This window comes from Ambystoma mexicanum, chromosome 9 (assembly GCF_040938575.1).
Source record: "Ambystoma mexicanum isolate Mex_15411 chromosome 9, UKY_AmexF1_1, whole genome shotgun sequence".
In the NCBI taxonomy this organism is placed as follows: Eukaryota; Metazoa; Chordata; class Amphibia; order Caudata; family Ambystomatidae; genus Ambystoma; species Ambystoma mexicanum.
In genome coordinates this window covers 1,340,860,907-1,340,885,570 of record NC_090931.1, presented here as the reverse complement: position 1 = coordinate 1,340,885,570, position 24,664 = coordinate 1,340,860,907, and the positions used below count along the sequence as shown (strand labels likewise).

The 24,664-nt window shown below is 45.3% G+C and overlaps 1 protein-coding gene across 2 annotated transcripts in view; it reads left to right on the top strand.

Moving 5' to 3' along the window:
* Positions 1-2,673: 2,673 nt before the first annotated feature.
* EPB41L5 (erythrocyte membrane protein band 4.1 like 5) overlaps positions 2,674-24,664 on the top strand; it is a 1,765,041-nt gene continuing 1,743,050 nt past the window's right edge. For both annotated transcript variants that reach the window (XM_069616748.1, XM_069616747.1), the window contains exon 1: positions 2,674-2,859. The gene's annotated coding sequence lies outside the window, so the exon portion shown is untranslated. The remainder of the gene's footprint in view (positions 2,860-24,664) is intronic.

Sequence of the window (24,664 nt, the reverse complement as noted above, 5' to 3'; positions counted from 1 at the left end):
GATGCCCCATCCCACCCTCTCAGCCCACACCTAGATGACCCATGACCAACAGATCCATACCTGTTTCAGACCGACACCAATGTGCCTCCATCCATTTCAGAACCCCAAGATGCCACCATCACTCCCCAGACCAATGCACTGTCTCTCCATTCAAACCCACACCAATGAGTTCCCATCCCCTCCCTCCACACTCACACCAATATGCCCCTATCATTCCCATCAAACTGACACCAATGTGCCTCACCAAGATGCCCCATCCCACCCTTGAGGTGCACACAGATGTCCCTGTACCACCCCCTAAACCAACAGATGCCACATACCTGTTCCAGACCCACACCAATGTGCCCCATCAAGATACCACCATCCCTCCATCCACATGGCAAGATGCCCCCATCCCGCCCTCCAGACCCACAATGTGCCCCATCCCTCCCATCAAACCCACACCAAGTACCCCCACACCCTCTGTCCAGATGCACACCAAGATGCCCCATCCCACACCTTGAAGACCCATACCACCCTCCAGACCAATAGATGCCCCATACCTGTTTCAGACCGACACCAATGTGCCCCCATCCATTGCAGACCCCACCAAAATGCCACCGTCCCTCCCATCAAACCCACACCAATGTGCCCCATCCCCTCCCGCCAGACCCACACTGTTGTCCCCATCCAACCCAAACTAGGATGCCCCATCCCTCCCCCAGACCCGCACAAATGTGCTGCATCCCTCCCATCAAACCATCACCAATGTGTCCCCATCCACAGCCACACCAAGATGCCCCACACTACCCTCCAGACCCATGTGCCCCATCCCTCCTGACCCACACCATTGTGTCCCTATCCCTCCAGACCCACACCAGCGTGCCCCTATCCAACCATTCAGACCACACCAAGATACCCCATCCCTCCCACCAGGCCCGTTTCTTGGCCCGGGCGAAGCGGGCAGCTGCCTGGGGCACAATTGCCCCGGGGGGTGCAATTTTCCCGGTCCCTGGAGGGTATGAAATCCCCCAGTTTGTGGGGCAGCGCAATTGCCGTGGGCAGAGTTCAGCAGCACAGTAGCGCTGTAGCAGGTGCTGCCTCTTCTGACTGTAATGTCATGTAGTACACTCATGTGGCGCAGTTGAAGGTTTTCAAATGCAAAGGGCAGTGGGAAAACGGTATACATGCTATTTTTGCACAGAAGCAGCATTTACATTTTTATATCCACAGTGTAAAATATGTAATCACACCATTGACCGGTTATAAGGACTGACAAGACTTTCCTTATAAAGTAATATATTGGGTTCCACGGAATTCATAACATCATGCATTCTGGAGTAGAGTTTCCTAGATTAACACAATGCTAACAGCGTTGGCTAAACCAAGGGTTTCGGCTTTTGTGGAGACTTGTGGAATCCATTTTTCCAGGCACTGTGAAATAACATAAGATAAGTTCTTCCTCCAAGTACCACACTGGAGGCCAGGTACATTATGCATCTTTATTCTGCCCGGATGTACACTTGTAGAAGTGCAGCACATACATATCAGCACAGAAAACACTGGCCCATCCACACATCAGGCCAGCTTTCTCCAACGGTGTATGGCTCTCATTAACGGAGCATGCAATTGCAGCATTGTTCACACAATTTTGCAGCTGCAAAAACGTGCGAGTAGCATGACTGAACTAAGGTGCACTACATTGTGAGAGGTCAATTGTTAGTCTAACACACTTTGTTATGGACTGGGGTACCTGGGTGTCATTTGTTTAGCAGTGATTTTTTGACTTTGGGTAGGAGTTCCTTAATGGTGTAGTTTGGGAGTGGAGCGTAGGGAGTGGTGCGTGGGGTGCAGTCAGAGTGGCGCATGGGGCACATTTCTAGTGTTTCACCCTGGGCACCAAATGGACTAGAAACTGCCCTGCCTCCCTCCCTCCCGAGACCAATACCACAATGCCCCATCTCCTCCCTCCACATAGCAAGATGCCCCTTGCAGACCCACACCAAGAAGCCTATGAGCCTCTCCCGAACAACACGCAGATAGCCCCAGCCGACCCCTCTAAAACCACCCAACCTAAAACACCCTCATCAAACATTAAATTACTCTAATAGCCCTCTTTGATCAGTTAAACACCGCCATCCACTGTCCCTTTTATAAGCCCCCCCATACCTTTCACTTTGAATAGCTAAACATGATTTTTAAAGTACATTTAATTCCCCCCTCCCCCTCCCTCTCCCTCCTCTCCCTCTCAATCTGGTGACTTGCAGGAACGTTCATCCCGAAGGAAAGGCTAATTGTATTCTCAGTCAGCCAGGAGCACACAGAGTGCTGCTGCTGTTGCAGTCCGCCAGCTAGAGCCTTCCCGGATCCCGCTCAGGAAAATGACGCTGAGGGACAAGAAGTCGGACGCTCTATCGGGGGTCTCGCAGAAACGCTCACCATAGCCGCTGCAAGGCAAAAGCACGCAGATTCCGGTGGCATTTGCACCGGCAGACAAAGCCTTCCCGCTCCCTAAAACTGCTCCCGAAAATCACAATGAGGACGTCGGAAATCACGTGAAGCAGAGTAGGCGGACCGATGCTATGGTCGTTTCTCGGATGAGAAGTGAGAATTCCACGTTGATGATGAAGTACGCAACCTGAGGCACGTGACTTTCCAGACACTCACAACGCGCAGCCCACGTGACGAGGAGGGGGCGGAGCGTTCCTAAGGGCCGTCTCTCGGATGGGAATTGGACAATACCTTGGCAGTACCGAGTGCGGCGCACTTTCTACAGTGATGTGCAGCAGGACAAGAGACCGGATTTTTTTTTACTTGAACGCAGGACACTGAACAGGGTGTTTCAGCGCCACTACTCAAGGTTTCGCTGGGATCAACAAGGTAAGTTCACACGCCGGCATGTCGGTCCGTGCTCGATATTGCAGAAAAAGTGTGACAGTTTGTTGCACTCTAGGGCTGCAACCCCCTCACCCCTCTTCCTTCCTCCCCAGGAACACCAAGCGGCAGCTGCTCATCCTGCTTGTGTACTAGGCAGCAACATTTTCGTAATTACTTGTTGCCAGCAATACCCTGCCAATGAATGGCTCCAGCACGCAAACTCTTGCTTTAAATCCTGGGCCATTGCTGAAGGTACTTGGTGACTTTCAGAGCTATCCTAATCGTGACGAAATGCATATGTCAACCTTATCTTGGCACCTTTATGACTGCCGTGCAATTACTGTCTTTTAAACCATTGTGTTATTCTCCGTGTGTTTCTGATATGCCGGTGTTCAGTCAGTTGTCACTGTGAGAAAACATTTCCAGTTGAAAGACCTCGCGCGGCTCCAGTTGCCTAAAACATCATTGCCGCCTTCCAAGGAAAATTAAAGTAATACAAAAAAGCTACTTTTAAATTTTTATCAGATCTCAACTAGCCTAGCTTGACGTTCAAAAGGGGTTTTTAATGAGGGGATAGATAGTCGCATGTTCCTAACATGAATAACCGCTAAATAAATAGTGTGAAAATAGATCTCTATTCCCAGGCGACGTTACTAACAAATTCCTTGAGTTTTAAAGTGAGGTAAGTACATTGGGGTAAAACGTGAGAATTGTACACTTTCATTTTGCATTCAGGATGTCGAAATCAAGCCACATTGATCTTCTTTTGACTTAACATATTTCTATGAGGATTTGCATGCAAACGAGACCGCTAGCAATCTGCAAGTGGACTGGATCGCTCTGTGAAGGAAAGGAGGGATTACTGGAAACCAGCCACCCTGTACGGAAGCGTAGATCAATGGCTACGCTTTGAAGTGTCATTTTACGTGCAGTACAGGGAGAGACTGCAAATAACAAAAGCCCCTAGATTAAAATCTGTTTATATAGCGCTTTGGGTAAAGCGCTATATTAGCACCGCAAATTAACACGTGTATACAAATGGATTGTTGAGCTTTAGTCAGAAGTTTCATGGAAAACGCATTGGAAAAAGGACATGCGTAGCTGCTCAATGTTTTAAGACTAGCCCCCTTCCTGGGCAAGTCAAGATCGGATGTCGAAAAAAAAATAGTTTTTTATTGATTTCTTCTATATTTTTTTTGCGTATAATTGCCAGTGGTGTTTTTAAACGTCTCATATTGACGCTGTGTGTGTTTATTTTTTTCTTTCTTTTTTTTAAATGTAGTTATCGGGTCTAGATCCAGCCAGATATCAACTTTGTAAAGGTAGAAGGCGTGTCAAAACTTGTTTTGCTATGCAATGGGGGACGTCTTCTGGAAGTATGTGTGCGTTAGCTTTTTTTTTCTTTCTTTGGGATACCTAATGGCTTCAGTGGTAACCACATGCAGAAGAAAGTTGGCTTGGGATTGGACGTCTCTATTAATGCAAGCTAGATACTGCTTCTCGTTTAGTTCCCCTAGTTACCAGCAGATATGAGTTTCTTTCCCTGATTGAAGGCACCCTCTCCCCAACATGCAATATCAAATAGACCAAATAATGGACACACCCTACTAGGGAATGAGACCAGGAGATAGCCTGCAAGTAAAACAAATTACTCTGCTGCCTTGAGAGTGCTCTCCTAAATAATACACGGGCAGCACATTATAAGTCAAAAACACATCATTGGTGACGCCATGCTATAGGTACACGACTCTGCAGTACAATTGGTGAAGCACAATTATACAGTATGTTTCCATATGGGGTGACCACGTTGGATTGGCTGCTGCTCGGGTGTTGATCCCGCGACACGTGGGTCAGCTGGGCTCATCTCCGCGGTGTGAAGGTCGTGTCAACGGAGCACTGCGTTCCTAACTAAACTATGACCACAGGAACTGAGGGCATGAGACAAATGGCAAGCATAAAGGTTTGGCATGAATGGGGGTGCTTTCAGAGTTCACTGACCGGTATATTGGCATTCTACCCTCTGCACCCTTGTATCCATGAACACAGTGCCTCAGACCCAGGGGCCCGCCGTGTGGGATTTGATTACCTGATGCCTCATGATACAGATGGTCATGTGTTATTTCTATGTAGGATATATTGGTACGTGGGATTAGGGCTATGGTGGGTGTCATCATCTGGTCACTGCGAGGGGTCAGATGTGTATCTGTATCAAAGAGCAGAGGGGCATGGGCCCAGTGGGCTGTGGCCTGGCGGGGTGGGGGTCGAGGGAGCACATGTAGGTTAGTGGAGATGGTTGTGCACTCGGGCTGGGGCCTGCTCCGGTCTCACACAGTGCAGTGAGCTCATCTGGCCTGGGATGATACTAAATGTTGCAACAAGGAATGGCTCCACTTCCATGGGAACAGGGCTTGTGCAGGGCTGGCAGGAGGCACAGGTGGCTTGGGCTGTCTGTGCGAGGTGCTGGGTAGGGAGAGACAGGTCTTAGAGATCATTTTCGAGCCTAGTAGAAGATGGCATCTGGTAAGTCACAAAATGAGTCTTGGGTCATCAATAAAGGCTTGGTTATTAGTTTACTAATATTAGTTAGGTGCAGATCATAGACGGGAGAGTGGGGGCAACCCCCCCTTTGGCATACACGATCCATTTAGCGCAGGAATGGTAAGTGAGGCGGAAGAGACCACGTCTCCCCCAACACCTGATGGCCATTCTCACTAAATGACAAATTTACAGACACCAATGAGCGTTTCCCTTCTGATCAGTGCAATAATGCTTAATTGGCATGACTGATGGAGGATGTGCAAGTATTACCCAAGCATATATGGCATACTATGCAATTCCTAATACAATACATGGAATTTCGTGTTGATGATGGCAACACCAACTTCCAGGTGTTTATAGCTTTTTCTATTTTCTCATGGTTTACGCCGAGTGAGATTTGGATTAGTTATTTCTCATCTTTGAGCTTTGTGAAGCAGTTCATCCTTCTTCACAATTCTTTGAAGTACTTTATCCCAGGCTTCTGATATTTGGAAGCATGTAATGGGAGAAGGTGGTCTGGCTTTCCACCAGCCCTTGGTCACATTGTTGGTTGATCCAGCTCTGCTTTCTAAGACCAGCCTGAGCCGCCCCTCTCAATTTCACAACTGTGGCCATTCACCCATTGTTTATCTAGGTTTGCATTTGTTTTTTACATTTACCAAGCTAGCTTGCTAGATTGCATCTTCTGTTTGGCACCCTATAGCATTCTGATGTTACATTTACCAAATATGTGGTAACCCCTCTACTTGGAAGCAACCGAGCCAAATATTTTGGCAGTGGATGGTGCCACTTGGAAGTGTCTATGTTTTTGCTAACTGTGCCAAATGTTTATTTGTGGTAATCCCATTGCGTACCAGGTTTATCGTGCAAATGCAACATGCAGAAATAGTACTCACTAAGAACTATTTCATGTGGTCCAATGACTACTATGAACAAATATCCAGAATGGCGATGCGTGGCATCTTTGCCCAGAGGTATGTTGCTGAGTTTGAAAGGTTGACTGTGTACCATACTGATAACCCATTCTCAGAAAACGTAAAATACTGGATCCAGTATATTGACGATATACTGATGATTTTTGAGGGGATCGAGCAGCAATTGAGTTCTGTCACTTGGCTCAATGAACAGAATAGATTTCTGCAGTACACCTGTAATCAGTAGAAAATCTATACATTTTCTTGGATTTAGAGATCCGAGCGAGAGAGGGCACCTTTTGAGGCAACAGTATATCATAAAAACACTAATAGAAATAGATAGACGTGCAATAGGATCCGTAACTGCACGCGCTTGTAGTGTTGGGCAGGAAGCAGCATGGGAGCCATGCTACCATCCCCCTACAAGTAGTTTTGTTGGGATACTGCCACAGCGGTATCCCCCTGCTGAGTACCGAATATCGGTTGTACCGAGAGGAGGGCTAGATGCGGGGTAGCCCGAGATCTAGAGATGGAGCTGGGCAACAGTTTGAGAGAGTTGTGGGGGGGGAGAGGAGGGTGATGGTTGGAAGTTGGGGATTTGGAAACAGTTGGGGACTGGGGGGAGGAGGTAGGGGGGAGAGTTGGGAAGTTTGCAGTGAACATAGTTGGAGAACAAGCTTATAACCACATAAAAGAATATAGGGGGCACAGGACAAAGTGGGAAGGAGAGGTGATGGGATATAGATGGAGATGGGAGACCTTAGAATAGTAACCTGGAATGTCAGGGGACTCAACGGCTATACGAAAAGGAATAGGGTCATGATGTACCTGAGAAGGCAAAGGATAGACATTGCCCTGCTGCAAGAAACCCACCTCACTAAAGGGAGACTAGAGGTGATAAAGAAAAAGTGGAGAGGAACCAACTTGGGGGCAACATATTCGGAATATGCCAGGGGAGTGATCGCCTGGATAGCGCCACACGTGCCCTTCCAGCTGTTGCAGTCTACAGTGGAGCAGGACGGGAGGATGATGGTGATGAGGGGTATGCTTGAAAATAGAGAGCTGTGCATCATTAACACATACGCCCCTAACCAGGACATGGTAACCTATTTTAAGACACTATAGGAAGGGCGTCATGTGGGGAGGGGACTTCAACTGTAACCTGAATCCCAAAATAGATAGATCAGACACGAAACTAGACAGACCTACTCCCGCAGCTAGGACCCTTCAGGCCCTGCTGGGGGACTTTCAGCTGGATTACGTGTGGAGGCAGCAACACCCGAACGACAGAAACTACTCACATTACGCTGCCCCCCCAAAAGCTATACACGAGACGAGACTACATGTTCGCCACTCTGGAACTCAACGGGGCAATCGTGAGCTCAGAATACAAAGGAGGAATATAAAGCAAGAACATTATCAGACCACTCCCCTTTGATTCTGGTGTGGCGACACCGGCCCCCAGGGCCAGAATCCCAACGTGGAGGCTCAGAGCTAAAGCCTTGAAAGATAGTGCATTTCAGGAAGACCTAAGGAAGGAGATAATCGAATACTTTGAAAATAATAATGGTAGTGTAGAATCCGAGGGCACTCTATGGGAGGCGTTCAAGGTATTAGCGAGGGGAGCGGCCATATCCAAGTCCAAAGGTCTCCAAGAGGGCGTTATGCAGGAATTACAAGAGACCGAAAGGAAGATTGAAACAATCATGAAAAGAGGGAATACCACACAGGAGGATGCTGAGACTGAGTCAATTACAACAAAAAGGTAGCGGGCTCTGGGACAGGTTATGTAACTTTAATTATAGAAAATATATTGAAAGACAACATGCGGGAGGGGATAAACCGGGGAGACTGCTGTCATCATTATATAAAAGTGAGACACCTAGACCTGTGATTAGAGAGATCAAGGCAGAAACAGGCCAACTATAGGACACCCAAGAGAGTGTAAATGAGGCCTTACTCAAATTCTACCAGCACCTATATGAGGACACTGGGGAGGAAGCAGAGCAGGAGATTCGGGAGACATTAGAGGATATAGGATTACCAAAAGTGAGGACAGAAGATAGGGAGGACCTGGAAGACCCAATTACAATAGAAGAGGTAGAGATGGTGATCAAGCATTTGCCCACCAGCAAAGCCCCTGCGGCGGACGGGCTCCCTAGCAAATTCGACAAAGCATACAGACAGGAGGTGCTCCCCGCATAACTAACAATGCTAAATGAGGCATTCGAGAAAGGTAGCTTGCCCGAATCCCTGAGGGAGGCGATAATAATTCCGCTACTCAAACCCAACAAGCCAAGTACTGAATGTGGGTCATACAGACAGCTATCCATGTTAAACCAGGATAGCAAAATTCTTACAGCAGTGATGGCCAATAGACTCAAACAGGCAATAAACAAACTCCTACACCCCGACCAGATTGGTTATGTCCCAGGCAGAAATATATCTGATAATCACAGAAGGCTACACCACATAATAGAACAGATGGAAGGCGACCCAAGTGAAGCCGCGATAGTCTCACTAGATGCGGTGAAGGCCTTTGATTCTGTAAGATGGCCTTGGCTGATGGCAGCATTGATGGAGTATGGGATGGGGCCTGGCTACATGAGGTGGGTGAACCTGCTGTACAGCTCCCCTCTAGCTAGAGTCAGGACAGGAGCTGTCATCTCGGACAAATGGCAACTCGGCAGAGGCACTAGACAAGGCTGCCCGTGGTCCCCAATGCTGTACATCCTGGAACTCGAACCTTTAGCAATCTATCTAAGGCAACAGTATGACGAAATAGGGATTCACACTAAAGGGGGACCGCACCTGATATCATTATATACTGACAATATGTTGCTGTACCTGCGGTAACCGCAGGAGAATTTACAATACATCCTAGAGGTAATGGAGCGCTACGCGACACTCTCTGGCATAGCAGTGAACCCTAAGAAATCTTGCATGTTCCCCTTGGGAAGATACAAAGGAATCCCACATGAAAACCTACCGACCCTACAAATAGCATGGGAAACCAGAGCGTTTCGATACCTGGGGATTAACATATACCACACAATTGAAGATGAACAGAAACGTAACACAGAAAAAGCTATAGAAAATATTAAGAACAGTATGGGGTTCTGGACAAAGCTCCCCTCTGGCCATGGTGGGGAGGGCCGCATTGCTGAAGATGGTGGGTATTACATTTCTTTGTAAACATCCCACACCTGTTGCCCAGACGCTTTTTTGCTAAGATCCAGAGCCTGTGCAGAGGATTCCTTTGGCACAACACTAGGAACAGAATTGCCTTATGGAAATTGCAAAACACATATGACAGAGGGGGCGGAAACCTGCCGAACTTTGAGATATACCACCTGGCGGGGCAGCTGCAATATGTTGCTAGGTGGCTGTCAGAAGACACAACTGCGGAATCCAGACTGCTGCGGGACAAAAACGACCCATACTTTCTGAAAGAACTAATTTGGCTACCCAAATTCAAGCTAAAGGGGCGTCTGAGATTATTGCAACTAGGCTGGGAGACGTGGCACAAAGCGCGCCGAGTCATGGGCAATCCGACCCCGTGCTCCCCTCAGGCACCACTTGTGATGCTATGCGGGGTAGATGAGCAACTACGAAAGAGAATCCGCAGGAAGGTCTGGCAACCCTGGGAGACATATGGCAAGAGGGGAAGGCATTGAAATTCCAAACAATAGTCAATGAAACCGGGCTACACCCGGGGCAATACATTACATACACCAAAGTGGTTAAACGCAAGCTTAGGGACCTGGCCTACATTCTGGCTAAACGCAGAATAGGCATGAGTTGGAAAAAAAGCCACAGACCCAGAATAGAAGTATGGTGGCATGAACTCCTCAAATGGGCCGAGGCAGAAACAGTAGTATGGTATGAGGCAACTAGTAGAGGGGAGGAACAAGAAGTGGGACCCCTGGTAGCATGGAGACAACTGGTGGCTACATTGTCGGGACCCACCCAGACCAGCCCAAGTGAACATGACACGGCTGAGAGCTCCGGAGAGGAAGAGCCCCCGAAGACAGGATGACTGGAGAAAATAAAATCAAGGAGGTTAGGGGGGAAGATAGCAATAAAATGTAAATATATGATAAAAAGCTAATAATCGAACTGTCGGGAATGTTGAACCAATAAAAATTGTTGTAAAAAAAAAATAGAAACTCTTTGAAGCAATTTCAGAGGTTCCATCGTTGGAAATGAAAAATAGTTAACCCTTTGGGCAATTCCCTTTGGTACCATAGAAACAGCTCCAGCTTAATTGAATTTGATAGACTGGCTAAGAAGTTCACTAATAAACTTCGAGCATGTGGCTACTCAAAGAAGAACCTCTGGCAAACATGGAAGAGATCTAGGAAGATCTCGAGAGACGTTGCCCTCAAACAGACTAGAAGAGAAAGGGACTGCCAGGAGCAGATAACAGCAGTGTTGAGAAATTCCCCATTAGTAAACAAAATCAGATGTAAGATTAAAAAGATGGCCTATTTTGAATGGGGGACGTACTAAGATCAGTAACCTGAGGTTTGCTTTAAAATGTCGGAAGTATTTAAGAGACATGCTTGTTTGCACTTACTTCACAGATGAGGGGGATATCCTACCAGTTCTTTGGTCTGCGCCAAAGACCACAGCCCTTGTGGCATATGCTTACTATGTGAACATACAAGATGAAATACGTCTGACGACATTGGCTGGCACACACCATGGGAACAGAAGCTCTATATACCAACTGTAGACTATAGGTCCTATATAAGAACAAAAAAGTTGCCCGTGCCTATGGTCGAACTTTTTGTCGCGCTAAACTGATGTGATTTTATCACCTCGAGCCCCTGCCTTCATCCGCATGGGTGTGTCCATCACACACCCCAACGGGGTTGGAGTAGGGAAAATCATGTACTTGTCACTGTGCAACAGAGATGAGAGCAGGCAACGACCCCTTCAGTAGGCGGCTGCCCACAATTGCCAAGACAGGAAAGCTTTGCCTTTGTCACATATTTATTTTGATAACCCATTTCTCACACCATCCATTAACCCTTGGTGGTTATTAAAGGCATGTATAATACATCCATACACAGTAGTTTGAATAGATGCCCCACACTTAATATTCATGTTCAAAGTCATCTGATATCCCTAAAAAAAATGAACAGTCGATGAATGTGTCTTACACTCTCATATAAAAAATAAATCTATTTAATTATGAGACATTTGTAATAAAGAAACATCATCACTATACACAAAACACTTTAAAATTAATGGAAAAGTTGAACCATAGCCTTTTGCCTCTCCCTCAAATCAAGACTAAGACTGATCAACCTTTTCCAAGAAATCAGTCACCTTAGAAACCAACTACCTGCCTCACCAGTTCGTGATGGGCAACCTCCAAGAATATGCCAGGCAGTCTAGCGCCTGCCTCACCAAATCATGATGGGTAATCGCATAGAGGCCTCTGCCTCAATTAATGCCTTTCTCAATGGGATATTAAATGTAAAAGAGGTCCCTTATAACCAATAACATAGAAGGTAGGGAGTCGAAGAGGACTGGAAAAAGCTGGATGCCTGGAAAAAAATCCACAATTCACAATAAAAATGGAAAATCTGAAACTTTGGAAAATTTCCAAAAGACACCTATTAATGTACTCTGGGCTTTTCATCAAAAATGTATTACCTGAGGATAGAATGCTTTAAAAAGAAATACATGTCCATTAGACTCATTGTTGCACAGCATATAGCTAATCCAGAATTGGGTGTCTGCTCTTAGGCGGTGAGCTGGATAAAGGGTCTAGGAGGGGGAAAAGTAACATTCTGTCCCCAAGCAGCTCAAAAGAAATTTGAGTTCTGATCAAATCTAAATCAAAATAGCCAGAACCCAGTTAGGGCCTTCAGAAAATCAAAAATGGGTTCAGCACCCCTCCCACCTGGGAAGTCTGGTTGCTTTTATCTCTTCCAGCCATCTGCGTCTGCCCAGTCTTCTGCCAGCTCTGTCACCCTGAACAGCCATCCTCAGGGGTTGAACTCACCCTGTTATATACCCCTTGGGCTCCCTATTTTCAAGCCATTACACGCCTACTCTCCCTATCCTTCAGTGGAATCGGGGCATTTGGCCAACAATGGGTTTTTAGCTGACTGTATTGTCCAAGTGTGCAGCATGGAGAACAATATGGCTTCTGTCCTTCAGTGGCAGCTAGGAATTTTGCCAATAATGGATTTGTAGCTGACATTCCTTTATTTTTTGCACAGACTAGTCCAGGACAATTCTGTCCTTCAATGGCATTTAGGGATTCTGCCAAGGATCATATTTTTAGCTGATTATACTAGTGCACTTGACCAGTCCAGTATAATTCTCTACTCTTCAATTGCATTTAGGGATTTTGCCAAAAACTGTATTTTTAGCTGAAGGCACCCTTCTCGTGCACTTCAAGACACAGGATGTTGCCCTGCCCTTCAACTGCAATTGGGTAATGTTCAGGAACTTGCCAGCTAACAGTTTCATGTTTTAAAACTACATTATAGAACTACAGAAGGACTGCAATTGGTAGTTCAGTGTTTGCTTAATTAATGTTTTGTATTTTGCGAGTAACTTGGCTTCCTTCCTGGAGTGGCCAATGCAGAATACACTGTACCCTGATCAAGGTTGCTGGGCCACAACTCTAATGTACTTCATCACACTCGTGTTTTACATGGAAAAGAAATTCTGGCGGCCTGAATTTAAATGTGATTCCATCGTGCTGTGCATTTTTAACAAAAAGGCATGCTTAACCAAATATGAATGCGTCTTCATTGCAACATGGAAAAGCAACTCTTGCGGCCTGCATTTAAATGTGTTTTCCCTTGCAATGTGTATTTCAGTAAAAATGAAAGGTCCATTTGTGGCTCAGATGCTTGGCTAATATGGGCAAACCTAAAAAATACATGCCAAAACACCTACCAGATACACTTAGATGGACACTGTTAGAGAAAGTCAAACTACCCAGAGGTGGCGATCAGAATGGGATGTTGTTCACAAGGGAACAACAATTTATTTTCCGTTTGATCACTGACAAAGGTGTGCTGAATGAAGCCATCAGTTGGCACCATCATAGCGCTAAATGCAAATAGAAGTAACACTTGTATGAAAGATGGACCTTAACAGTGTTTCTAGTATAGAAGAAAGATTAGACTTGCACATGTCTAAGATTGTAACATATTCTGTTCTGTTTTCCTCCATTCTTTTTTAACTCCATTTTTTAAAACGTAAGATTTTTTCCATGCCCCACACTCAACGCAAAAACGGCTAGGTCTGTGTGTTTTAGAAATGGCCGCCACTATGAGAGTAATCGTTCCTTGGTTTTCGACTAGGATGATGTGTTTGATGTCAGAACATCAGTACGTACCCCTGTCCAACTGCATACTAGTTCCTAATAAACATTCATGCAGCACATGCCTGAGTTAAAAAAAAAAAAAACGGATACAGCGTGGAGGACCACAGCATTATGTAACTGGTACGAAACAAGGATTTTAGCATATCTGTCTTTTTCCGGTGAATCTAATGTAGACCGGGCCATGTTGACTACATGCTGAGGGTGACCCTAGAGCCAAAGTGATTGCTTATACCAGTATCTTTCCCTATACAGGCATCTGCACGTGCCATTTATTTAACAGCCCAAGATCCTTACAATAGTAGGAGTAAAATAGTGGAACCATACTATAAGTACTATCCAGCAAGATGAGGAAAGAGGTATAATAGAGAATATGTGGACTAGAGGGTACTTTTAAGGAACCCTTATTTTTCTTAATGCATTTATTCGGTTTTTTGTTTCCATTTGCAGATAGAAGAGATTAATAAGAAGTAAACTGCTGTACAGTTTTAAACACTGAGTGCACTTTTAATGAAGATACAAGGATCTGCGCTCAAACTACGTGCATTATCATGAATGGGGACGTGAAATTACTGTTCCCAACAAAATAAATATTTATGTGGGTTCCTGAAAAACACAAAGCTGCTGAAACCCTTCGATCTTTGATTGTGCGCAGGGAACATGGGAGATATTAGATAATTAGGAATATACTCTGGTTAATTAACTGTTTAGCGGCTCTAGCTACTGGATTTTAATTGTATAGGTGAGGGGGAGCAATACAAGCATATTAAAATCCCCACCTGTGCAGCCTCTGATCTAAAACGTAGGATTTTCGTTCTTTTATCTGAAAGAAATGGACGCTATAGACAATGCAAACACTTCTTGTTTTTTTGCACACACATCATCGGAATTACTCTTGCACTTGAGAAAGATTGTTGATGTATTAGTTAGTAATTGTTTAAAGAAATAGGGATAGTCCCTCTATCTAACCAATTTCCCTAGATGGGCAGCCCACCACAGCTAGCAATGGAGAGTCTCCACAGGCAGGGAGACATAGCCATTTATAGGTAATAAAAAAAAAAATAACCTGGAATGAAATGGTTCCTCCACATTATGTTTTCTATAAGTCTGAGCTTTGGAGAGTACCTACGCTGCTCGTTTTTCTGGGCTCACTAGGTGTTTTTAGTTAGTGAGAGAGTCTGTCATAGCCACACTGCATGGATGACGTCCAACAAGGTGTACACTTATATTTGGGATTCCTTTTGGTGCTCTTGTCCATAGAATTGGCTTGCATTTCACAGATGGACTGCCCTTGTGAGATGGAGAAGACTGATAAGCAAATGGGAATTTCTCCTCTGGTAAGGCACAGTGACGAGTCACAAGGTACCATTTTCCCCCCCCTACCCTCCCAAGGGGACCTTTTCCGATGAGTCTAAGGACGTGTAACCGCTACCCAATAGTCCCCCCTAGGGGTGGTATAATGCAGGAGGACATCATAAGGAAGGTCCCCCACCCTGGGGTTCAGGACGATCACCAGGGGTATAGCCCATTGGCAAACATCACACCCCAGCCTCACCTTACCCCCTCTCCAATCTATGCCAAACCACATTCTTGAAAGTAGATCCATATATTTCTGTAGTGTAGGAGGAACCACCATAACAGAAAGTACCAGGATGAAGAAGAGCACAGAAGACATGACGATCAGTCACTGCTTGTATTGGTACGAGGTGGCCCCGAGGATGCATGAATATCAAGCCATCAAGAACAACATAGAACTTTGGCAATCCACCAGGTTGTGACTGCCGATATTGTATAAGAAGAGAAGGACTGAAGATTTTGTCAGGCCCAGCCAGGAGAAGAAGCAGGTGCGAGTGTGAGTTTTGAACCCTGTCAGGTGACTGGAGAAGCAGAAGAGTGGAGGACTCTGGCGAGGAGCTGAGTGAGTTTGCCGTGGGTCCAGCTGGAGCGGACTTGAACTCGATGCAGGAAGCAGCTGAGCTGTCTAAGAGAGCACAGAGCTGCCGCACTGCTGCAGACCTGGAGAAAAGCAGCCCGAAGAGCTGAAGAGACGCACACCATTCCCAGGAAGCCCCAGTGGTGTACAATAACCCCAACAAAGGTAACTGGAGGTACGAGAGACCCAGAGGGGACACTAAGTGTAAGAGGGGCAGGTTTCAGAGGCTATCCGCTGACCGAGTAGTAACAGTCGAGCTGCTGGGAAGGGCTCCTTGAGCATTGGAGAACTTCCTCGTTGCAGTGGTCACAAAAAGCCCATTGACCACCAGAGAAGGGCCCAAGAACGAAACTGAGAGACGTAATCATTATCCCAATGGGAATAATCAGACTGCACAGCCTAATCTAGCGAGTTACTATACTAGCCATAAGTGACATCCTCCTATTCACACTTGAAGACGTTCAGTGCATTGGTGAGATTCTGGCTGATTTTCGGAGCATTGCGTACATGCTTTGAATGGGACAGTGTCAGCACTTGCCAGCCAAGTTGTAATTGTTTTAGTGGAATAGAACCAGTAATTCTGAGAAGGGCTGCTATAACTTGTTTTGTATTTGGATTATTAAAAAAATCCATTAAATGTAGAGACGACAGTACACAAACAACATTTGCTGTACTATGACCAAATTTCACAAATCCAATAGGTTGTGACGACACTGGGACAGGGCAGCTGTATACATGTAGCTTCAGTACGATCGTAAAGTAGATCTTTTCGCCCTATAATCAAGAAATTAATGTTGGAGTTTCAGGGTTCACTAGAGAATGCTGGTATATCTAATTGAGTACACGTTTCAGGTTAAATCCTTTGCGCCCAATTCGATTAATTGCTGGGAGGCAAATCATAGTGTCAATACTGAGCAACGTTGTTGATACAATGCTTATAAAAGTTACTTTGGCCAATTGAGCTCTTCACTGATGACTTTAACTTTACTCGATTGCTCAAACAAACTCCAAAAGTTGGCTTCTTTTTCTAGTAAAGGTGACAACCTGACAACCATGGTGGAGCACTTAGGGCGATGGTTTGTAGAAGACTGTTTGCAGTTATTTGTAATGAAGAGGGTATAGCCAGGGGCATATTGAAATGCTCCTTGTGCTTTAGCAAGCTATAGATGTGTGAGGACATTTGGACTACATCCCGCAGCACCCCAACTGGGCAGCTTGCTGCCAGCGTTGTAGCACAAAACTGTAGGGGGGATCTTATGAGCTATGCAGAGGGTTTCCTCCACAAGCTCCTGTGTTTCAGGTCGGCAACACTCCGGCTGGCCTGGACCACCACACATGTGCAAAGCACATGAGCCTCTGCTACAAGGGCACACCGCACACTGCACTAGGTGAAAGATGTAAGTGGTTTTAAAAAAAAAATGATCACAGCTTAAGTCTTTCACCTAGTGTAGAAAAAGGAGGGGATGGCTGCCCCCTGTACCCAAATGTACCAGTCGCAGCTAGTGAATTTTAATTGGAGGTACATACATATTTGCCACTAATCTGCAAGGCTGAGGGAACCCGAAAAAAGCACGATGAGTTTTGGGAGGGGTAGGGGGGGGATTCTCACACCCATGCATTCACCATTAAACGCATGTGTATATAGTACACAATCCCACCGAGACACATGCACACAATCGGGGGGAGGGGGAGTAAGGGGTGTGTGTTATTTCCACACCAGTAGGGTGCAAGAGTGTAGCTGCAATACTATCTGCTGTATCCACCTAACTCTTAAAGTGATGCCTGCATCACCTAACCGATAATGCAGTTTTTGGCCTTGATGATCTCGTTCCTCACCCTCTCCGTGCAGTTGCAGCTGGTTGGCGTCTGGGGATTGGAAAGATGAATAATGTGTTGTCAAATCGCATTCATCTGGGAACCGAAAAACAAGCCGCTCCAGAAGTGGACTTCAGATATTAAAGTTCTGAAAGGAAATTGAGGGGATACTGGGATTGAGGTAAAATCATAGCTCCATGTACTCGTTGATCATTTTGACTCAAATTGGATAAATTAGAAGGGGAGTCATTTCATATTTTTCATTCAAAATTACTAAGTGTGGTAATTTCAAACTCTAATTCTACGAATTAAAAGGAATACATGGCCCTATATTCAGCAATTTACCTAGATATTAATCTGAGTTTGGACTTGGAATGTTAAGGCAATCCAGAAATAATGCAGGGATACCAAATTCTACTAAGGGGAAAAACCAATTTGAAACCATAGTATAAATACTGAAATGTGTTCCTAAAGGCATTTGTAATGCAGCAAGGAGATACTATGTGTTTTTTGTTTTAGCAAACAAAAAACAAGGTTGTGGTTACTAAAACCGTAAAGTATAGGGGTTTCTTATTCACCCCTCCCTTTTTTGATTCGTTTTTGTTTTTTTATCCTGTTCTCAGTTCTGATTGTAACTTTGCATTCTGGGACTTGCAATTATGGATTTTCGCAATATAAATTTACGACTATATGTTGCAGAATGCAAAGTTATAAACCAGACTGCGCTATCATCCCCGAATGGAATTCGGTTGTTGGTTTGCATGGTTTTAGACCCCACTTTGTGTACCTGCAAGCCTAATTGTATTATTCACACACAGTAAATAGGAGTTAAATGTATGGCACCCATTTGAAATCGGTTGCAGGCAGTCAAGTCGAAAGTGTTCATGTAGAAACACTCTTGGAATCCATTTAAAATAGGATTAGATTACTGTGGGGCACGAAATGTACTATAATCTTGAAGGTCATGAAATCCATGTTTTGAAAATCTTCAGGCCACACCAGAATTTACACTTCTAACTTGGCTATAATCCAGAAATTTAAAACGAAGCTGTGCCAGCATGAGACAAAATGTGCCCCAGAGTAACGCGAGTGAGTTGCAACCTTGCGGTTCTGCGATGCGTTAGCGCTTTAAGCGGAAGGATGGCGAGTGTAATTACACCTTTATGTTCTCTGTCAAAGTAAACGTTGAACCATTCCAAGCGGAGTAGGTTGCCGGTCCTGATTTTCTGTCTTCTGGAGCTTGGAGACCTGAAATAAAAATGGGCAAAGCAATACTACAAGTTCCAAAAGGCAAATGAGAAAATCAGGACTGTGACCATTCGCTCATAAACTGCGGACAATTGAGGACTGCCGATGTGGACTCGAAAATTTCACTTGCGTGTGTTCGTACAGTGTTTTTTGCGGTGGAACCAGGTAGTATTCATTCCAGTCCATAGCGAAAGCGGGGGAAAGATTCACCATAAGGTTTTTCTGGAAACGCTCCCTTTTTTCCTATTCTGTCTTTGTGATTTTGCAGCAGGGATTGGCACGATTTCAAATAGTTTTTCAGCATCTCGGTGCACGTCGTTACTTTCTGCAGTTTATATCTTAATAATACAGCAGACAATCTAAACCCATTTTAGTGCTCCGGGTTTTGATGGTAGCTTCCTTCCTATAATGCCCCCAACTACGGGCATTGCAGAGTTTGGGTTAATAGTGTCCGGACCCTGTCAAGATGGAACACTACCTTGAGTCCACCCCTATATTCAGCCTCACCCTTTGGTATCTGTGTCACACTATATGTGGCCCAAGGCTTGCAGACATTTTATTGTTAAAGGTGCTTAGGTGTTCAGCTTCGATCACCATCAGACATGTCTGTCAAATAAACCAATATATGGTTGTTCTGATGTTCCAAATAGCACCTTGCTGCTTTACATAAACTCAAGGAGCTATTTGTTCCTCTGCACTTTCTCATAGGTGATTTATTTACAGAAGGCACGTAATTTACTCACTGGTGCTAATTTCAAAAGCCTTGCTGTGGAAAAATAACGACTGAAAGGCTTACGTCAGTCTTTACACTTGTTTTACCACTCTGGGGAACTTAAGTATTCTTTTGCAGGCCGAGTGGGAGACAAGAGGGGGAAATATGTTTTCTTATCTACATGCCTATTTTATCTGCAAGGACACTTCACTTGCCTTTGCGCCTCATGAGGTTTTCATGCTGGCGTAAAATTTGAATTGATTCCTATGGAATTTGCCTGTGTTTAACACCTGCTAAAGACCGGCGGATCCCATAGGCATCCATTGTTTTGTTTTTTTAGTAATTTATTCCCCCCCCCCCTTGGCAAACACAGTTGGTTAAGATCAAAATGTCATAATGCAAATTATTACAAATCATAGTACTTTACAGCAGAACAGTCACCAGAAATAATCCTTGCAATTGTTGTTACTCCCATTTGCATCCATAACCACTAGCCACATCCTTCCATCTCAGCCACCAAATTACTTTTATGTAGCTTGTAATGGGGCCAGATCATTTCAGAACTCCATCCAAATATCTCTGGGTCTAGATGTCACAGGGAGATGTTGTCACAAACCACTCTTCACAATCATTTGCCCATACATTTTTTTTTTCCCAACCATTTCTCCATCCGTGGTACTCCACAACCTTTCTATTTCCTCAGAATGCACCATTTAGCCAGCATTCATCCCATGTTTAGACCTCTTCTCTTGCGTCTTTCTGTTATATTACCCCATACCGCCAAGAGACAACTCACTTGGAACAGATCGGTCGGCCTATCCCCTCAGCCATTGTCTCCTATACGTGGCTCCAGAATTCCAAAAGTCGAGGGCAGCTCCACAGCATGTGTAAAAATATCCTGCATTTTTGATTCTACAACTCGGACAAAGACCATCATTTTCTGGATCTATTTTCTTAAGTTTGTCTGGCGTGTAATGTAGTCTATTAGAATTTTGAATTGGATCATTTTTTTAACCTAGTGTTCATAGAGGTGGACCAGGTAAGAGAGCATTCCCCAAGGTTTCATCTGTAATTTCTCCATTTCCGTGGCCCACTGCCCTATTACATTGACTTTTTTTTATTGGGGTTACCCATGATCATCTTGTAAAGGGAGGCTATTATTCGACAGCAACCATATGAAGGCCACAAATTCATTTTCGGGTGTTCAATCTAGCAACCTTCCCACCACTTTGAGAATGCTGCCCTCCAGCTGTAAAATTGTAAGACCTCTATGTGAGTACCTTTTGTGTCCCTCTCTCTAAATTCGCATTGTTAATAAAAGACCCTCTGGAAACATGTCACCCAGCGTGTGGCCCCAATTTTCCCAAGTGTTTTCTGAGTGTGTCGTCCCAGGTGGGAGGGAGGGCAGGAAATCGCCACAGCGGTAGCCATTTATCGTAGTTGTACCAGTCTTTAGTTTTGGTTATTAGGTGACGCTGAAAGCGCTACCTAACAAAGCTGAAACTATTGTCATTAACATGAGAGCTTGAAATAGAGGCTTTGGATGCAGGTTTGAATGCTTTTCAATGCAGGTTGACTTATGAGGATGGATTTAAGTAGTTTGGCTGTATGTCCCACCCATTTAACGGCCATCGTGCAGTGAAATCAATGGGCTTTTCCTCCCATCTCCACCCACAACACACCTCTTTTTGCACTCTGCCTGAAATTCTACTGTGTGGTGAATTTGTCAGCCGTTTTTACTTTCAAAATGGTGGTCGCTGTTGAGATGGATTTCTAAGCTCTGACCTGGTGGGCAGAAGTTTAGGAGGCCACCCTAGTTTAGTGGAACAGGGGAACCTTCTGGACAAACCAGACCAATCTACGGTAGATTGGCAGGCAGTCAAGACTAAGTCTCGGGAGGGGTGAGAGTGATCGGAAGCCCACAATGAGCACACACAGTAAAACTCCACAGATTACTCTTTAGACAGAAGTATCAAAAATACATTTATTATAGGCCTTCTAATCAAAACACAATTAAACCACAGTTATGAAGAAACAATACCACACACGTTCAGAAACTATCTAACATATATACAATTAGCCTAAGGAGGATGGTGGGGGGGTGGGAGGGAGGGAGAGAGAAAATAACCACGACCCCACAAAGGGGTTACATCAAGATAGATATCAATCTGTTCAGGCAGTCCTTCATCAACAATCCCTAACTTATGTAGAGAGGAGCCTAGCGCTCGAACTACGCGCAGCTGTAAGTAAACAAAAACGCGGGTTCTCTTCAGGGGGCTGTAGCTGTTCAGGAAGGGGCTCGACGCGATGAAGAATAAGTTCCTATTCTTAGAAGAGGGTCTACCCTTGCGGACAGAGCGACTTTCAGAGTTTGGGAATAGCTGGGGAGCGGAGGGGAGTATCTTTTGAGGGACACTCGTGTGTAAAAGTTAATGGAAGTGCCAGGGGGCCACCAGTAAGTTGGGAAAGTACTTGCCGACCCTCGACACAGTCCGGATCCAACTTTGGCAGTATAGCCCACTTCGCCTGTTGGTGTCAACCCTGCAGTCTCAGGACGCTCCGTCTCTCAGCTGCTGTGGTACGGGACGATCGTCCGTGACAGGACGTTTGCTTTTTCTCAGAAGGAAGAAGGTTCGTTCATGTGCGGCTTGTCTCAGGACATGGTAGGCAAGAACTGTAGGCACTTTCAGCGATGTCCACCACAGTGGGGTGACGCAGGGACCGCAAATGCTTGCAGCGTGGCGCACTCTCGTAAATCGCGACCGAGAGGGCGGGGGCCCAGGACCACAAGCTAGCGAGTCTCGAGTCTCAACTCAGGATGCCGGCGTTCCAGTGCGATACCCTGTGTTCGAGCTGGTCAGTTCACTGGATGGCCCAGGAACACTTCTGAAGACTTTGCGTGGCTAATTAGGAGAAGCCGAGAGTAGTTCCCACTACTCAAAGTGGGGACGCGCCCTTGTAGGCCTTCTTGGTGCAATGAAGAAACGGGGGTCTGACTGGACAGCAGCTGAGGTAGGGTGCCAAACCTTCCAACCATGTCACAGGCAGTTCCTCTAATCTGCTTTCTTCTTAAGGATACTTGGGTCCTTATGAGGTTCGGTGTGAACCTCCGTAGATCAACCAGGAATGGATGCAGAGCCCCTTCTCTTAGCCAAGATTTGGTTTGCACTCAAATCTCAATTGACCAATGGAAGATCTACTCTTGCATGCATGCTAGACGTGGGCCAATCGTGGCCCATGGTGGTTCCAGTCATTCAGGCTTACCAGACATACTGGCACCAGCAGTGTGGCCTGGGACCAGACTGTCCCAACCCTCTTCCTGGGCACTAGCACACATGTCAGTTTCCCCATAACAAATGAGCAAAAACCCAGGAGTGCAGCTGAAGGCTGTGCTCCACTAGAAAGTCAGGTTAGGTACTCCAACCAAAAGTAAAAAGTCTGGGGGGTTCACAAATGGAGAGAAAATTGCACCTAAGGGAAATCTTTCCTAACAGCTGCCATCTGTTAATGTTATTTTAAAGTAATTTGACTTGATTGATGATTTTAAATGTATTTACTGCAGCTTTCAAGTTATGTTACACATTTTACAGTATTGTTGATTAAAAATAAACCAGGTACTGAAATAGCTTCGTTTGGGTGTAAAATGACTGTGAAAATGGACATCTAGTGACTTGTGGGGGATTGGTCAAGTGTTTTTGATGTAAGGAGCACCTGATTGGCTGTGCCGTTAGTGCTGTGATTGGATGTGCAGTCTGTGTTTGTTTGTCCAAGTAAGCCATTTTGTTTCTGGTAAGCCATAGCTGAAAGCAGAGTTTTTGTTTGCACTTCTTAATATTTAGTTTTGTTGTTAATTTGTGTTAGTGGCTTTAAGCCACTGCCACCATTGAATTTCTTTTTTTACTAACGTTAGAAATATGTGCCGGTGGCTGATTAATGTTGGAAACCTGCCGCCGGCCCCTATTTGCACCGTTTTGGCTTTCCCGATGTCGAACTTTCACTTTTAACGTTGCAAATATTATTAATACTGTTAATCCGCTGCCGGGACCTATTTGCAATGTTAGTTAAACAAAGTGTAAGTTGTCAGTGACTTGTTTCACTTTAAATTTAACATGACTCCTTGTTTTTCCTCTTTAAGGAAATGTACAGTGATCACCGCAGATGGGTATACTTATTCTGCATTGTGATCAAATGTCAATAACACTGCTGTATGTTTGCAAACCCATAAAAGCCTATTTTATTTTTCTCCCGAGGCACAATCAAACCAGTGACCGTCACTATAATGTAAGGATAATGCACGATTAGAATCTGTAGCGCAGACCCCGCATTCCCGCCCCCTCACGCAGACTAAAGACCCCCAGGGCTGACGCAGCGAGCCTTCACCCACAAGACTTCCGTGCCATGTTTGTGTGACTGTTCTTTCCTTTCATTAGAATAGGCACTGTTTTGAGGTGCGTTATGATTTAAAGGGTCACATGCTTACAAGCAATAGAAGTGTCTTGGGGGGGGGGGGGGGGGGAGAGAGCATCAAGCTTGAGGGCAAGACCCTCTGGGCAGATATTACACTGATTCAAAATTCAAATAAGCTATTGCCTGTAAATGCCGGCCTCGCGTGAGCAAAGCGAAAATCGAAAATGCAAATGCTTTCTGCAACACAGTGACCACCTGTCGCCTACCTCCCACCCCCCGCTCTGCCCAGAGGACCATGCACCAGTCCCGCTCATTCATTACTGCCTTGGTTGATCCAGTTCCATTTTGCTAAAAATAGCCTACAGTTTATGCAATTTATTAATATACAGCGTACTCGTGTCTGCATGTGCTAAATTTAACCCTGGCATAAAGCATGAGCGAACTGCAGATTAGCCCGTATGCTATAGGTTAAGTGAAATGAATCGCTGGGCCACCTTTCCAAATTAGTGGTACACTAAAACATGAATGGTGTGGGGAAATGAAACGGATAACGGCTGAATTCAGATTGGTGATAATTAGGCAGAGTAAAATTCTGTCCTTTAACAGATGGTCATTACACCGCCACTCTCCCAGGGCCTCGTCCGGCGGGCCGTGCCATCATACATACCACCATGTCGTGGTCCGACCACGGGACTGGAGACACCCTGGATTCCCTAACCTGGGCCTTCAATTCCCTATCCACCAGTATTAAATCAATGCGTGAGTAGGACTTGTGAACTGGTGAGAAAAAAGTGAAAGGGCAATTTCCCACCTCACCCACCCGCAGAGAGTCGACAAGTCCCAGGTCCCGGTTAGTGTTCCAGAATCTCCTGGCGGCGGCTTTG